We start from the raw sequence: 17,036 nt of genomic DNA, 5'->3' as shown, positions 1-17,036 counted from the left end.
CATTTTAAAGGGAGAGCAAGACATACGCTCCTTTCTGGAACAGCACTACCTCCGTGCTGGAACACACTTGCTTTCTGCAGTAGTAGGTAAAGACATCCCTACTCAGGAGATGGCTGGTGCTTCAGAAACACCCATGTCCTCAGGACATTTCTATTTCCTGGCTCTAGAGGTTCCCCTTCAATGTCTGGAGATTCCTGCCGGCTTTGGTGAGCCTCAGGCTTATCTATCCCAAGGAAGTTCAAAGACAACACAACTGGTGTGGTAAAGACAGGGCACAGTTAGGTTGAATAATTTGTTACCTAAAAATGCTTCTGACAGATGGCAAGGCTGTTCTGGAACGCTGTGAACATAACAGATTTTGGGACAGGGTGCTGAAGAGAACTGATTTTAGTGAAAAGTTGGATTTTTATCAAAATGACCTTTTCCACTCCAAGTGCCTGCTTTGCATAGAAAATTGCAAAGAAAACTCCAAAATTTGATAAGAAATTGAACATCCCAGTGACTTAACTGGAGTTCTGGTTTGGTTGTCATTATCCTTCATGGCCCATTAGCTGCAACTGGACTCCAGGTCCAACATGCATCATTGACAAATGTTCCCATGATGTATCACAAGAGCCCAAGAAAACAGAAAACCATCATTCACATTAAGAAAAGCTCAGAGTTTAAGGAAGAGAAGAGACCATTTGCCCCAAACACTCACAAGTTCCTTAATCTGACCTGGAAACCAATTGCTTCTACCTTGCTTTTTTCCCCTCCTCTCAAAAACCCTGCAATATTCACAATCCATTTTAATCACCAAGGCATTTTCAGGCTGTATTCCTGAAGAAATGAGGCTCAGTTGTTGGCACTGTTGTCCATTTATCTGTCCGATGGTCAGTTCTGTGTCCCTTCCCTTCCTGTCTCCTCAACGCCTTCAGAAACTACCCGACAGACAGGGAAGGGGGAAGGAGCTGTGAGTGCTGGGTGGGAAGAGTAGATATAAAAATCCTTAGTTCTGTTTTGATACTTTGCAACCACAGCTCAGATCTACACAGTAGATCAGCAAGTCTCTGAGGTTTGAGAGGAAACACTGCCAAAAGATGGTATTTCTTTCCCCTCAAAAAAAAAGTTGAAACAGTTTATTACTAGGTGTTGTATCGCATCTGAAACTTTCAGTTTCGGTACTTTTGTGACGTATATACCAAGTGGAGAAGGATCTTACTAAAACCTTCCAGGATGAAAACCCTCATGCTAGCCAGTCTAGACATTCTCTAGCAAATACAAAAGTGAGATTAAATGGTGCTGCTATTCTGACCCCAAATAAAAATTAATTAATATAAATTACTTAAATAATAAAAATTAATTAGAAGAAAAAACAACTAAACCAGGTGAGCATTAGCTAAAACAAAGTTTAGTTTGAGATGGTGAAATGCTACAATATACCTTAATAGTAGGAGGTAAATCCATTAAAATACCAAGCACTTTCTAAAGCATGTATTAAAGTATACATTTGTCTTGGTTATGTAGAAACTTTTTTGTAAGAAAGAACATAATTTTTTAAACTAGAGTGGAAAGCAGACTCATTGGCTTCTATTTGGTACCTAGCTTTCTACATATTTGGCTATTAAATTAAAAGGTTACTGAGTTTTTAGTGTCTACTTAATCTCTTGGCTTACTTTAGACTCCTCTTCTAAAAAGTTTCATTTAAGTGAGATGAAAATCATTGATTTCTGATGCTTCACTCCATGTCTAGGAAACAGAATCATAGAGCATGAAGAAACGCTTGAGTTAAATTATACACACACCTGTCTCTCCAAGAAAAGGTTTTCTATGTGTGTTGGAATGCACTTTTTTCCAACACCTGGTAATTCTCGTGGTTTCTACATACATATTCCACAGAAGAGGCATAGCTTACTGGTGTACAGCATTACTTCTGTACAATGCTGTATGTTTGCAATTAGGCACTCCCACAATGATTTCCATATCTAGCCACTTGCTCTTCTTATTTCTTGATAAGTGATGGCCTTATCAGGAAGTCGGGGGCGAGTCTATTACTGCTTTGAGTAAACAGCCTAAAGGTCATTTTAGATGTTGGCTTTGACACTCTTGGTTCAGTAGACACCCACCATGGCTGTCACCAGTATGCTGAGTTACCCTCATGGAAAAATAGCCTCTCAGTGGGTCCTGTCATCTCTTCAAAAGAAGAGACCACCAGTGAGCACTTAATGACAAAATGAGGAAAATTCTATCAAATTCCCCTCAAAGATACTTGACAGAGGCATTTGGTCTGAGGTCAGGATCCAGGTGCTGGAGGTCTGCTAAGATTAGGGGAAAGTCCTCGAGTTAATGGGGTCTCTGAGTCCCTGTGTGTCCCAATGGGTGCCACAGTTCCAGCCAGTGCTTAAGGACCAGTTAAAGGAGGTTTCCCCAAGAAGAAGTGACAAAAGCAGAAGACATCCCAGATACACAGGCACAGACTTTAGCAGCTGTGGCTGTGTACTCTAGAATGACAGGGGTAAAACCCATGGCTCACACAGCACTCCCTCTTGAGGTGTCCACCTGCACAGCTGTCACACACCTCACTGCCCTCCAATCCAGCCTTCTGCAAGTACCATTTCTCTCCTGCTCCCACAAGATTGAGCAGTAGAACAGTAGAAGGCACAGCTTTGCTGAAATAGATGAATCCACTGCCAGAGCGTGTTGGCAGCACACACCACCACTGTGCCTCCATCAGTAAAAGGTCGTTCTAACACTACACTCCTGGCCACCTTCTCCCACACACTCTTCAGCATGAAAGCAGAAGAACCCAGCGGACAGGTTTAAAGATACTATCATCCTGCAAAAGAAGAGTTGCATGACTAGAGATAAGATCCAGAGTAAAGGCCAAAGCACCCACAGGGCTGATATAGCAATATGCCTTGTATTGACAACTCTACAGACTGAGCTATGCATATTCCACAAGGGACACCACCACCCAAGGCAGAATCCAAAGTTCACTACAGAGTAACTCCTGAAGACTTTTCAGGAAACTTCCCACAAACAAAAGTAATTTTCTTCTCAAAATTAGGTATTTCAGGCTCCTGGGCTCTCATTTTAGGCACTTGAAGATAAAGTATTTCGAAAGACTATGGAACACGTGAGTCTCACTGAAGTCCCACATAAAGAGTTACTGTGGATTCAGGCCCCCAGGATGCTATTCTGGTACTGCCTGGTGCTTCATCTCTCTCCCCTCATACCAGCATGCAGACAACTTAGTAGCAAGGCATCTCAGACACTTCTCCCCAGACTGAACACAGCACCTCCAGTAACTGAGGCACAGTGTCAAATCAGTCATCCTGCTGGACCATACTGTCTGTGTCCACTTTACAAAAGTGGAAAAGGTACAGCACAGTCCACCCCCCCTCATCCGGCTAGAGACAGGTCTGAGGCTCTCCTAAAAAGTGAGGGGACAGGTTGTACTGACACATCATCTCCTTTTTTCTGTAAAGAAATGTACATGCTAATACATGTGTTGTTAAATTTCTATATGAAGTGCACCTTGTGTCATCTTTGCCTCACTTCTGTGCAGCTAAAAAGAGAAGAGAGAAACCAGAAGCATGACAAACAGCTATGGAAGACAGCAAATACATGTGTGTTCTTCCAAGATGATGCTGTCTTTTCAGAGCCAGACACTCAGGTTACTGCATCTACCAGCCCTTCTGCTTCAAGACATGCATAACAGTAGCTACCAGGACATCTTGTTCTTTTCCACCGTGCCTTGTGAAATCCAGCTGTAGCCACTGTGACCTCTGGCCCTGCCCTCACAACCAGCACAGGCTGTTCTGCTGCCCTTAGAGATGAAACTTCTGGTTTTTAGAAGTGACTCCTAGCACAATTCACTCTGAAAGGCATTATCATGCAGGAGCTAATAGACAAAAACTCATGAGGACACATCCCATTGCTCTTTTTCCCTCCCTTCCCTCCACAACAAACATGGCTTCAGAGACCTCTGCAAAAGCAGTCAAGCCCAACTTCCCCAGAGCCCTGTACGGTATTGTATAGGCACAGTCAGAGCTGCTTTCTCCAGACACAGGGCTCCATTTTCCAGTACATAATTTTCACTTTGCGCTAAACAGACAACAGAGTGTGAAAACTCCCTTTTTTTGGGTTTGACATTATCGTACAGACAAGAAAACCATCTGCAGTTTTCAGCTTCAGCTTTTGCTCCAAGTTGGGATCTTTCTGTTACTTTTCCCAATACATTTTCGAGCCCAGATACTAATTCAGTCTACTCCCTACTTCAGCTGCTCTCCCACTCTGTGAGCAATGTCTGCTTTCTAGCACGATGCAGGAGTCACTAAACAGCACCTGAGTAGGGTGCCTATAATCTCAGGATGCCATACCACAAAGTAGGCTCCTTGAATCCAGTACTTACCCAAAAAGGGCATGAGCTTGCCAGCTGCATGGCCCAGCACTGCTCACTCGTGAAGGGTAGAATAGCACAGGTGGAACTTCACTGCAGTCCAATATCACAACCTGTCATATCTTCCTTGCTAAAGGAATCTGGGTAAAGAAAACACAAGCTGTATTTAAGCAATAATACCTTCTGGGAATGTCTAGCAACAAGTGCTCTGAGGAACGAGCTGTGCCTCTGGCCCTTACCCTCACCACTCAACAGTTCTCAGGCTGATTTAAAATAGCTGACTTAAAAGTCATAATTGCTATTCTCAACAGTAAAATACAAAATTTTTTTTAATGTACCTTTTAACATGCTGCAAAGTTAAACATTGCTTGCATGTTGCCATGGATATAATTTCATGTTTATAAGACTGGTCTTTCCTGGCAGCTAAATGCTGGCATGGGAACAAATAGCAGAAAAGGGTTTTGTTTGGCATTTTGCTTTGTTTAGGATAGCGGCTAACTACTTTTCTTATTAACGAGCTTTTGATTTTACTGGAGTTTCTCTAGGAAGAGTTCATCTCATTGGCACTGAACACATCACAACCGATCCTCCAGTCTGTGTGAGAAGAGCCCTGACCTCTGTGGCACCACTGATGAGAATCAGGGTATAGGGTCAAGCCTGAGTATGTTTACATATCTGCCATGGCTGATATCAGACAGGATACAGTGCATGGAAATATCCCTCATCTCTGCTTGCTTCATCTCTCAACACAAAGAGCAGGGGTTGAGCTAGAACTAACTTTTATTCAGAATAAAAACATGATAAATTCTGACTAAAATAAGGTACCAAATTCAGGTTTTCATTTGAGGAGACAAGCGGTTTCATTCCACAGGGTCCCAGGAAGAATCTCCAAAATGAAATTGCTAAACTCGTATCAACTTCAAATCAGCTGCATTCATGCAGAAAGGCTAATGGAGCAAGAATAAAACCCAGGCTGGCAAGAAGGTGTTACCAGTTCAGAATACCAAGTCTAAATGCCTCCATCCATACCTAATGACTCGTGGCCACATCTATTTCAAAGAGTGTGTGTGTATCTCTAGCCCTGCTGGATGACTTATGTGGCAGAAGGCACCTGGTCTTCAGTGGGGCAACATTTCACCCCTCAGTGAATGAACCCAGGGATAACTTTTGCCTACTGGTTGGTAACATGTAGGATTGTAGCAACTCAGCTGCTATTGCTAAGAGATCTGAAAATAAGAGGTAATTGCACAGACAAATCTGGGGATTACACCACACCATGTCTCTCCAAATCACGCAGCCAGAGTGTTTACCTCTGTCTGTGTGTTGCTGTCATGAAAAACTCTGTACCTATTTCAGTGTCAGAGATACATATCAGTCAAACCTGACTTCAGCTTTTGAAGTGGGTGGAGAGCAACACCGCCCCTCTTCTGTGCTGGAGTCTGCAACTAAACTGCATTTTACTCACAAACATATCTGTAGTTCTGCCGTGTTCTGACTTTTAAAAAAAATAATCTCATTGGACAGACACCACCAGCAAGTTTCTCCACTCTGTGGAGTGTCTTCACAGCCCTCCCACATAGTGAAAATGACTCAGACTAAACTACTAAATTTAGGGCATTGGTATTCTATGTGTTACGCTGGTGTTCATACAAGTAATGCCTTAAACAGTAAATTTCTGAATTAAGCATTCAGGCATCTCTTCTATGCTGCATTTGCCACTGAAACAGAACGGCAATGAAGGTGGGCTGAGGAGGAGGTTATTTGGATCATGATTTGGCTTGTGTTTTGGCTAGAGCTATATGGGAATTTGAATGAGGTTTGCATGCACTTTTAGAAGTATCTATTGACCCAATATCATGATGTTTGATCTCAAGTGATGAGATCGTGCAAGATTAGCTGCCCTTGGGAGATTCCCTTCATCTCAGGCAAGAGACAGCAGGCTTTGACTCACAAATGGGGAGGATTTCTCTTGGGATGACTAGACCAATTCCCACTCCTCAGCATCCAACTCACCCATCTTTCTGATGTTCCCCTCCTGCAAGGATGGTTCATGAAGCAGCTGCTGAGCTGCTGGTTGCAAATCCATGCAATTAGATCAGTACTTTTGTAATTCAATATAAAATACAGAGAATTATTGAAAGTTTTTAATTTGCAAATCAGACCCTGCTTCATGAGCAACAATCATCCGTGTAAGCAAGGACAAGGTAGTCTGGAAGAAACCTGCGATGGCCAAGAAGTTATGCGGCCATCACCAGCAAATCAGGGCTTTGCAGAGAGATTGGCCATGTGGCCACCACCCAATAAAAAGGATAGCAAGTCCCTGGCCCTACGAGGAGCAGAAGAAGCAATGAGAGGGATGGGATGAAAAGAGGAAGGGGAGAAAGAGGAGTGCTAATGAACCTTTTCAGTTGAGGCACTCCTTCCTCTCTGCTTAAAATCACCAACAAATCAGTGTGAGACTGAAGTCAGGCCAGAACCTGGCCAAGAGACCACACTCTCCTTCAGTCTGACCACATCACCTGCTGAAGCCAGCGAGAGTTTTATGTGGGTATCTCAGGAAAGGACATAGAAGCAATGACTCATCTATTAATGAACTTTGGTTCTTTATCTGCTTGCCAGGTGCCTCCAGAAAGGCACAGTTTTCTTAAATATTTGTGTTTTTTGAAACTGCTGAATAATCTTTACAAATACAGTTCATGATCTGTTCCCCAATTAAAACCATGCAACTGCTAGGAGCAATCTGAGCTGTTTACACTGCGCATTTTTATCACATGCCCTTCCTTTGTTCCTCATCAGTGGAGCACAACTCTTCAATAAAAATTAGGTTCATGCAAAAACATTTTAACATTTTCATATAACCTGTTGTAGCTTCCAGGAATGCTTATACTGGTCTGATGTACAGTATTTCAACCTGGGAAGTTGGGCATTCTTGTCTGAAGTTCTGCAGAGCAGGTAGAGAAAATTCTTTTCAATAAAACCCAAAACTTGTTCTTGTATGAACACCTGCCATAAGGAAAATTTCCACAGTACAATGTCTGTCCGTGTCCTGACCCCACCCGAGAAGCTGTGATCTGAAAAGACTCCAAAGTGCCCACTTAATAGAATCTTAAAAATCCATGCCTAGAAGTGATCTGGAGGGATTATTTAATCTCTTTCCTTGCTCCAAAACAGAATAAAGAACTCAAACTATCTCTAAAAAACATTCATGACACTTTTTCTTGCAAAAATTCAGACAAGAATATTCTCTTTCTCCCTAAGTAATCATGTGCCATGATTTTACTACTCATGCAATTAGAGAATATTTTCCTAACACTTGAGTTGTGTTTCTTCACTTTATCACCTCATATTTGTCCAACCAGGCAACTTTGACTGGGTCAAATTACCCAGTTTTATCACCCAGATTTTGACTGGTAGCAGAGTCAGAGAATATAATGAAGGAAAGATGTTGAAAGCTAAGATCAAGAGATATACCAAGATGAGAATATCTGTATGGTATCTACTGCATACTAGTTGCCCTATCAACTGAGAAATTACATTAGTTAAACATTAATTACTCTTGGAAATTATGTTTTTAAATCATTTTACAATTTAGGTCCATACAAACTGTCTGACAAATCTGTCTCACTATCTGTCCTGGAATCCAAATCTCTTTCTTTAGCAGATTCATATTTCCAACTTCATTAACACTTCCTTCTTTAGAATACTTACAGGGGACTTGTAAAAAAGATAAGGACAAACTTTTTAGCAAGGCCTGTAGGATAGGACAAGCAGTATTGTTTTTAAATTAAAAGAAGTCAGACTAGATGTAAGGAAGTAATTTTTTACAACAAAGGTGGTGAAACAATGATACAGGTTGCCCAGAGAGGTGGTGGATGCTCCATCCCTAGAAACATTCAAGGTCAGGCTGAACTGGGCTCTGAGCAACCTGACTTAATTGCAGATGTGCCTGCTCACTGCAGAGGTCTTGGACTAGATGGCCTTTAAAGGTCCCTTCAACCCAAACCATTCTGTGGACAAGTAAATCTTTCTCAGTAAAACTCAGTTAAAATATCTCCCTAATAACTTCTACCTTGTGTTGCCTCAACATATCCTACCATGATGATATATTAAGAGGGTTTTGCCATATTGCCTTTCCAAGCAATATCCATGTAAAGTGTCCCTTGCCACCAATAAGTGCTTCCAAGAGTCGCTCAAAAACATCTTTCTCGTCCCAGGCAGGTGGCTTAAATTACACCCACCTGTCAAAGAGGCTCTGCTCTAACTTCACCCAGACAAGTCTGTCCTTCAGTATTCCACAGTTTCAGGACGGGCATGGATAAGGCTTCTCCATTTCTCCAAGCCTGTCCTTACAAATGAGCTGTATGAATGCTCCAGTCCTGCGACTGATCCCAGCAAATTTCTAACGCTTTTATGAAATATTTGACTCTATGCTACAATGCCAGGTCCTTTTGCCATATTTGTACTGATGTTGCCTTCTTAACCTTCCAAAGGTGCTGCTGTGATATTCACTCTTTTAAACCTTTGCAATGACCTCTTTCAAACTGAGCATAAAGTCCTTTTGTCACTAGGCTGGTGTAGGGCGCACTGTGATGGAGCCCTACTTCTTCATCATCTAAGAGAAATTCATACCCCTGCCTTCAAAGTATGACATTAGCAAGTGCCAAATATGTTATTTCCACACTTTTGATTTTAAAATGAAGTGGTTTGGTATTCCTGAATTGAAACACTTAATTTCAATCAGCTGAACCAAAGCAAAATATTTTGGTCGGACCCAGTTTGACATCAGTTTGTCTCATCTGTTTAAAGTGAGCCTCTCTGTCCAAGCTTTCTCCCATGATCCAGCACTACAGTAGGTAGGAGGAGAGACTGCAACACACCCTTGGTTAAATAATGCAGAGGTGGGAGTGGCTGTAAGAAATAATCAGGATACAATGCTTCCTGTCCCAAAAATACCACAGCATTTCACACAAATGGCTCAGACTCAATATTAAGTAACACACAGCAACCCAGCTCAACAAACTGTTTTGAAATGCATCAAACTGACTCAAAGCAAAGTAAAAACTTCAGTAATACCTTCCCAGAGAGTCCTCCTTAAATTTCAATCTCACAGAATTTTTGCATAAAAGTCACTTGAACACCAAGTATTTTTTAACATAATATAATTAGCAACTGTAGAAATAGATCAGTCATCATGACTTGCTGCACAGGAAGATCAGAATACTGATTCATACATACTTTATATACATTGAATTTCTTCAGAAACCCAGTACTTTTACATCTTCTTCATACCACGACAGTTCAAATGGAGGTCTTTGCTCTCCAATGGTTTGCACATGATGGGAAGTGATGCTAATCATGAGAACTACCAGAAAATTCTTTTGAGCCAATTAGATGGCATCAGTCACAATGACATTAGTCATCCACTCCTCAATCTGAGAAGGAACCAAAAATTGTCATGCATCTACTCCCAAAGCTGCAAAAGACATTAGGGAAGTGTACTATTTCCCATTCTTTTTGCAATCATTGTTACACAAAGTGACACAAGCTGCTATTTTCTGTTCCTTTTCTGGGAGAATGGTGGTTACTCTCTGTGCAGGTTACAAGAGAGACTTTGATCTCATTTAACTGCTTTGTACTCCCTCTGTCCTTTCTTGATCATCATATGAAAATGTTGCCATGAGCCTGATGCCATTAGCCTCTGCAGCTTATAAGGGCAAGATGAGTGAGATGTGACTGCTGGTTAGCAGCGACAGAGGAGAGAGTTGTCATACATGGTGCCACGACTCAGCACACCAGTGAGAATAATTAGAAAAGCATGAGAAGTTGGTAACCAACATGTGGAAAAGTGGACACACAAGGAAAATCTTCCAAAAAAGCTGATAGTGAAGCATCAGAAGATGTTAACTGCAGAGAGTTCAAAAGGGAGAACTGTAAGAACAGATCCAGGAATAACAGTGCGGCAGAGAGACAGACTGCCCTGGAGCAGCCAGCCTAACAAACCACACTGCTGAGATCAGTAAGTGCCACTGATCTCAGTGAGCTGTGAAGTGGGGGGAAGTCCAGGAAGAACTGTTAGGAGGAGAGGCTGACCAGATTCTATCTTTCCAGAGCAGGATGGTTTGGGAATCCCAAAGAGATGCTGATGTAGCAATCTATCACTTTCACCTCAGCCAGGAGACCAGACTACCCAGCAGCCCTGGTGAGCACAGAGACCTCTGTATATGTTGTTCCAACGTGAGAGGCACCTTTGAAGCACTCAACTGCTACATACATCCCCAAGGCACAGGCTGGCCAGCTCCGGAAAGCTCCTGAAATCCTGACACTTTGTTTTTGGAAGACAGAGGTAGTGAAAAAGAGGATGAAAAATCAGAAATATCAACCCTTCTGACAGACGAGTAAATAGGCCAAGTTAATATAAAGTAATATTCTTGAGAAGGCAAAGAAAGATCTGTGGCTGAGAAGTCAAGATGCATCTAGCACATCTGGGGAAATTCTGCCAAGGTTTTCATGGCATCTTGTCCTCTGGGACGACATTTTGGCTCACTACCCAGTTAGAATTGCCCTTGAAGGACTTTATGGGCTAGATCCTCAGCTAGAGCAAACCACGCTGCTGCTTTTTAGAAGCAGGACAATTTTGAGTAGGAGAGAGTTGTGCCCCAGATCTCAGACTGGCAGGTTGGTTTTCTCAGGGGAGCTACATCTGACAGCTTCACAATGAAAGGAAATGTTATCCATAGCATGAAATTCCAATTCAACAAACAAATTGGAAACGGACTTTACAAGAAGTCATGTTAACAGATGGTACCAAATCCAAGTGGCAAAGATCACAATTACTTCTTCACATTTCACATTTTGTCTTTTGTGTGTGTGTGTGCTTCAGCCCCAGAGAAACAGATTATGACTCAAGTAGTGAAGCTAATTAAACTATAACCTACTAAAAGGAGGTTTGGCTGTGTTGACATATCTGGAGTGTGGTACAGCAAGATACTCCTCTGTAAACACTGAAATACCTCCCCAGGATTTCTCATAACTATGAAATAATTCAGAATATCTCCAGAAGAAGTCATAGATTTGAATGCCAACCCTGAAACTCAAACATGCCTGAACTAGATAAACCAGATAAATTAAAACCATATTAAAATATCTATAAAAAGAAGATGAAGAAGGACAACTGGAATAGTAACTGCACCCTGCAGTTGTTGCTAGGCCTCACCTTTCTACATCCAGCTGCACTGAATCCAGATTCATTCTCTTCAAGAGATGGTATCTAAGACTCCCTGATTTGTTTTTCACACTGTCCAGTAGAAACAACTTGATCACAGTGAAATAAGACTCACAGCAGCCCTCTTTTTCCCAGAGAGAGATCCTCCAGAAACTGTAAAGATACAACTTTAATTATGTTCCAACGCTCATTTATGACAAATGCCTTTTTTGCACCATGCTAACAACATAAGAGGTCTCTGACTCTGAGGTGGCCCCTGCTTTGCCTGGTGAATGAATGAAGCAACGCTGACCTAAGAAGTGTTGATGTATCCCACAGGAAGGACAACAAACTTTTGAGTGCAGAGCATCTTCACACCAGTACACTTTTATCTTCTCCAGCCTCTAACTGACCTAGACATACTGCTGGCATATGGAAACTAGAAGTGAAGTTTCTGATACATGAAATCTACTAGCACCTTCTACTAGGCTTTAAGATATGTCCAACCTAGCTGTCTATGCACATCCTGCCAGAAGTTACAGCTGCCCCTGCAGAGTCAGCAAAAGGAAACATCTCTCTGTGTCTCATCATGCAAGAGATGCTCACTGAAGACACGGCCAAGAGGAGCTCTGGGCATACGTAATATGCTCAAGCATCAGCAGCACATTGATCTGTCTGTGGGCAACAGATGCCTTTGCAGACATGCAGCACTCGGGGCTCTTTTTATGCTCATTTGCACTTAAATACTGCTAATTGGAACTCAAACTCACACTTCCCTGACTCTGAGCAAGAAAAGCATGCCCCTTTAGTCTAGAGTTAATACCTGGGCTTAGCTAATCACCCTGGCTCTCTCCACCACCAGCAGAGACAGGCAGTGCTGCTGCATAATTCACTCTCCTACATCCATAATGAATCCCACTGGCCACGTTCAGTGAAGAGGGAGACACACAGAGTGCCTGTACATGTTGCTTAGACTCTGGACAGCTCAAGGAGGACAAGATGCAGCCTACCTGAATGGCCTTTTCTTTTGAATATATCCAGTGGTCAAGGCAAATGAAAAAGGAACTCAGACTGTGGCTAAGGAAAGCAGTAATCCAAACCCACTAATATTAATTACAGTAACACAAGCAGCAATTCCTGTAGAAGTCAACAGCTGTTCCACATGAAACTCAAGTGTGCCACAGCCAGTGTGTAGATGTGTATCACACATCTGTCCAATATGAAGGCCACTGCCAATTCACATGCCACGTATGTTTTCAGTCAGAAAAGAAATGAAGCCATTGATCCAAGGGTCTGGAAACCAGGTCATGAGATTCCTTCTGCATGACCCTGGTATCCTGCATGAAACTTCCATCCAGACAAACACCTGTAACCTCATGCTTTCAACACAGCTTTGATTTATATCCTTTGCTTGGCTTCTGCAGTACTTTTAACCCTTCCAGAGAGGGTGTGCTTGGGCCCAAGCTGCACTTCTGGGTAAGCAACAAAGAAGAACAAGGCTCTGCCAGTGGGAAAGCAGACAGACTCTCCTGCTGGTTTCAAAGCTTCTGCAGGGGCACACCAGGCAGGGCAGGCTGCCAGGCGTCTTCTCAGCAAGAGCTGCATTGCCAGGAAGCAGAAATGACCCAAGGGATCCACTACATCACACAGAGGTACAAGATTTACATGCACAGACCTTGTGCTCCAGTGGTCCTGGAGCAGCTGCCCATTCTGCAGTGAGGGTTCTGCCATGCCCATGAGAGGACGGTTCAAGGCCCATTGGAACAGGCCCAGGGACTGGATCAAGTTTGACTGGCTCTGAAACACCCAGTAGTGTGGTGTGACATATCCCTTTATCTCCTGGGGGGAATGGGATTTTGTGCATTTTCATTCCAAACACATAAAGCAGGTAGCTAGATGAAATACAGCACGGTCAGGCTCTAAAAAACTTGTAGGTGTGAAGACTGCAAGCAACATACATCATTCTTCATTTAACACTTCATTGATCTCTAACTTGTGGATTGTTCTCCTTCTGAAAAACCCTAACTATTCTTTTTACATGGGAATTTTGACCGGAGTCATTGAGATGGACGGACACATAGATTTGGCATAGAGACTGCAGTGGCAGTGAGGTACTGATACGGTTGGGCTTGTACCTACCCTGTGACTGAGGCAGAAGAGCAAATGTCTATGTCAGCTACAGCTGAAAAGCAAAAGGGTATCTGTTTGAGCCAGCATACAGCATCAGATAGCCAGGAACTGACTGCTCCACTGTGCTCCCAACGCTTACGACAGCACCCTTCATCAACCAGCTCTTGAAAGATCAGTCACATTGAAGTGTATGCCACCAACTGAAACATGCTTATTATGCAATATAATCTGAATGCTTTGAGAGCACTAACAGCAGTTTGTCCTGTACAACTCCCTATAGGATCCTATTTCCAAGGCTTATAAGCTAACCAGGCTGTCTAGACCAAGTTCTGTATGTGCTGTGCATAGATGCACCGCAAACCAGAGACACAGTCTCCTCCCTGCAAGTATATCATAAATAATACAAATCAGTCCATGAAAGATGGGAGAAGACTATCAAGTGTATGCAACAGTCATGACTTACACCTACCACAAATGTGTGCCAACACATCACATCAATTGACTTTCTTTTCACTTGGTCTGCATCTGACCTTGCCATGTTCATTCCAGTAATAGAACAGCTTCAACCTCAAAGTTATCTTTCAAATAACATTTTTCAACTGATAACATGCTCCCACACTTAAATTAACCAAACTTTTAACTACACTTTAGCCTATTTTTTTCATACAGGTTTAATGCCAAAATAGTTGGGAAAATGAAAGAGTCAAAAATATGTGTTTTAGTAATTGACAGCACATGTCAAAGTCAACAATCAAAGAGCTCAGGCAATGCAAGGTAATGCATGTTTTCATTCCAATTATTGGTTTCTTAATTTAGCAAACAGAATTTTTGACTGCATTTAAAGAGGAAATCAGCAAATCAATACTAAATTTTCTGTAGAAGAGTCATAAAATAACTCAGGTTACCACAGAAACAAATGTAAGCAAACTGGTGCCACAAATCAAGTAATTAAGCAGAAAGAATAATTTAGTGTCTTCAAAAATTATTGATTTATGATACTATGTCATGTTTGGGACATAAATATTTATTATCTTATATTTCCTGTTCCTCCAACCCTTTCTAAAAAAGGCCAACTCAGCCAAGTCCAAGTAGTGAACAATAAGACAATACAAAGTTATACCTGCCTCTCCCTTGAGAAGTAGAAAGCACATTTTATGTCAAATTATTCCATGCACAGGGAACACTGTAATACTGCATACATGCAGCCATCCACGGATGATAGGATTAGACTCCTGTGTATACCCGGCAGCAGTCTAATAAATTTAAATTAAACTGCCACAAAGTAGACAGGGGCAGTCTTTTCAGTCTTGCCCTACAGTACAGCAAGAAATGTATTGTGCTATGTATTTGCCTTAGTTCTTCCTGCCAAGAAGCAAGTTTCCCTAAACACCAGAAACAGAGAGAGAACTTTGAAGGTTTAAATCCTTATGTTCTTTTAGCTGGACATCAGCAATATCCATTTCTTCAACAACTCACAGTGCAAAAGGTTGTTGTTTTCCTTACAGGACCCTAATCTGATAAGGAGCCAAGACTCAAGCCAAATCTCAGCAAAAAGAGAAAGAAAAAATATTACGTCTCCCTCTTTTTTTTTTCCCCTTGCTCATAGAACATTACCAAATTGGCCTTTAGTATAAGTTCAGCTCACAGAAGTAATTCTTGAAAGCCCATTGGTGGAGAGTGCATTTCCTTCTCCTTTCAGGTTGAAAAGGAAACTTCCTGTGAGTTTACTGTAATGGAGTATTTGTCTGTATCAAAAACACCCTGACCTCTCCAGCCACAAGATTAAATACCAGCAGCCCACTCTGTCACTAGTTCACTATTAGGAAATTACATGGGAGGAAAGACACAACATAAAATTCACAGGGAGAAAAATAGAAAAAAGAAAAAAAGACATCGGTAGTGGTGGGAGTGAATGAACAAGCTTAATAATGAAGCCAGTAAAAAGGAAAATACCCTCTAGCCAATTGACAATAAAAGGTTACTTGAGGCAAAGGGTTAGATCCTGAGCAGTGCAAAGTGGCCCAGCTTCTCCAGCCTCAGCAAAGCGACAGTGATTTACAGCAGCTGCAAAAAGCCCCAGGAGACAGAAAAACCCAGCTATAAAAATGGAACTGGAGGCCCACATCTTGAAAAGCTTCCACTCACTTTTAGCACCAGACTGAGGTACAGAGGTGACTCTGAGGGTTTGTTTCTGCGGGGGAGTTCCTGTGAAGTAAGCTGAAGTGTGAATTTACACTGCATTTACTTCTGGGTCTTACGTAGGCTGTAAATTCACACCCAACCTATTTTACAGGGATTTCCCCAAGTAGATAAGCCCTAAATGTGCCTCCTAATTATGAAGGTATACAAAATAAATAGATGTTTTCAAAACTGCAGACCCACACAGGAATCTCTCTATTGCTTGTAGGGGCAAGTGGGTACTGGGTAATACATATTGTATTGTAGTCCTGCAAGTGCATGGTGCCCTTCTTTCAACCACTGACCCCAAGGCCCCCTCCAGTCATCTCTCTCAGTATCTTTTGAAACCCCTGGATCTGTTCCAGCTTCCTGTCAGACTTCCATTCCCCAGCCCCTGGCTTTTCCCTTCCCCATCCCAGTTCCACATACGGAGGTCCACGTCTGCCTTACTTACTCACCCCTGACCCTCAGGGGAAGCAGTAATTCCTTATCCTCCTGCAGAGGTGTTGTCTCCTACCTCTGAACCAACCTAACCATGCCCTCACCATTCATGCCTCACCCACCCCCAGAAGCACTGGATCCCTGGGTTAATGCATGTCCTTTGAAACCTCCTTCAAAGTCATGAGGTTAACTCCATGCCAAGAAATACCAAGAAGCTGGGCAAGATTACTCACACTTTCTTGGCTGAAAGATGCTTTTACACACAGCTAAACAGGCAGCCAGAGGCCTTTCCCAGGAGCCAAGAGGAAGCAGCTGGTATGGTCACAGCTTCATCAGGGTCCTCAGGATGGGAATTTGGTCTTCAGCAGGTTGGGGTGAGCAGCTTGAACCACACAAGGCCTGGGCTCTTTCCCTGGGAGCTGCAGTGAGGCTGCAATGGAGCATTTATGCCTTGGCTAATCTGGGACCTTGCACTGCTTGAACAGCTGTCTGTGCTGGCTCAGGTATCAACTAAGTCCCACCTGTGGCCGTATCCCTCTAATACAGTGACAGCACTGTATCCTGAAGGATTCTCTTCAAGAAGTCAATTTAGTAATATTTTCTGTCACCTGAAGCAAGCGCCAGGTTTCTCAAAAGCAGCCTGGAATGCTTTTCTTCAGTGAAATTCCTGATTTTGCAAAGCATGAAGTCAGTTAACACTCAGAA

General features: G+C 42.5%; 1 long non-coding RNA gene across 8 annotated transcripts in view; it reads right to left on the bottom strand.

Moving 5' to 3' along the window:
• LOC138112270 (uncharacterized) overlaps positions 1 to 17,036 on the bottom strand; it is a 57,989-nt gene that overhangs the window by 19,691 nt on the left and 21,262 nt on the right. The window contains exon 6 of one of the 8 annotated variants that reach the window (XR_011151623.1): positions 4,394 to 4,521. The exons of the other annotated variants lie outside the window; for them this stretch is intronic. This is a non-coding gene — a long non-coding RNA (uncharacterized lncRNA). The remainder of the gene's footprint in view (positions 1 to 4,393; positions 4,522 to 17,036) is intronic. 8 annotated transcript variants of the gene reach the window in all.

The sequence above is a fragment of the Aphelocoma coerulescens genome, chromosome 6, assembly GCF_041296385.1.
Source record: "Aphelocoma coerulescens isolate FSJ_1873_10779 chromosome 6, UR_Acoe_1.0, whole genome shotgun sequence".
Taxonomy (NCBI): domain Eukaryota; kingdom Metazoa; phylum Chordata; class Aves; order Passeriformes; family Corvidae; genus Aphelocoma; species Aphelocoma coerulescens.
Note: the sequence above shows the minus strand (reverse complement) of the source record. Positions and strands in the feature narration are given on the sequence as shown.